This window comes from Pecten maximus, chromosome 10, assembly GCF_902652985.1.
Source record: "Pecten maximus chromosome 10, xPecMax1.1, whole genome shotgun sequence".
Lineage (NCBI taxonomy): Eukaryota > Metazoa > Mollusca > Bivalvia > Pectinida > Pectinidae > Pecten > Pecten maximus.
In genome coordinates this window covers 2,079,570-2,080,399 of record NC_047024.1, presented here as the reverse complement: position 1 = coordinate 2,080,399, position 830 = coordinate 2,079,570, and positions in this window count along the sequence as shown.

Here is an 830-nt window from a genome sequence, read left to right as displayed (position 1 = left end):
TAATCTTCATAAACCATAGAAAATAAAAGGAATCTAACACAATCAAATTATTTCATGCAGTCCATTCTAACTATACTCAGCGAAGGACTCCATTTAATCAGAAAAGGACCCAATTTATGAATTTATACCAAGCACAAACTGACATTATGCCTATGGTCATATGTAACTCAACATGAAATTATTTCACCGGAAGTTGTGTCATGCTGCAGCTCGTAATTGCTTAGTTTTGGGAAAATTGTCTCAGATTAAAGAATACCTCAAGCTTCCTGACTGGACCCAAAATTAGAGATTCTACTCTTAATAGAAAATACTTTTGATATTTTCCGCTTCGGCATCTTGTCCCTGTTGGGTATGATGTTTTTCAGAGTCTCATAACAGGTCGCCACACTTGCTCGCCACTTGGCATCAGATTGACGGCGTCGCACTCGCATCTGGAATGTTGATCCTCTACTTGGCATCACTAGGAAAAAACACATTACAGTATACTTTATAGGCCTAGATGTCTGTAATATAACATCACCAATGTTGGTTTAGTACACATAAAAAATGTCGTATCTGATATCAATAATTAGGTCTATATTACAGTAATATAGGACCTTGGGTGATGAGCTTTTTAATTTTACATAGGTATGCTGATAGGAAGGAGCTAGTTGATTTAAGTTGTATGAAAGCTCTCAATTTTTTCAAATTTAAATCCAGAACAAAAATACATCTGGTTGATGAATGATGAAGATGGGGATATTTTAAAGTTGTTATCTAATTTCATTATGTCAAATTAAAATAATACAAACTATTTCAAACATTACGGTAATATAGGACCTTGGGCGGTG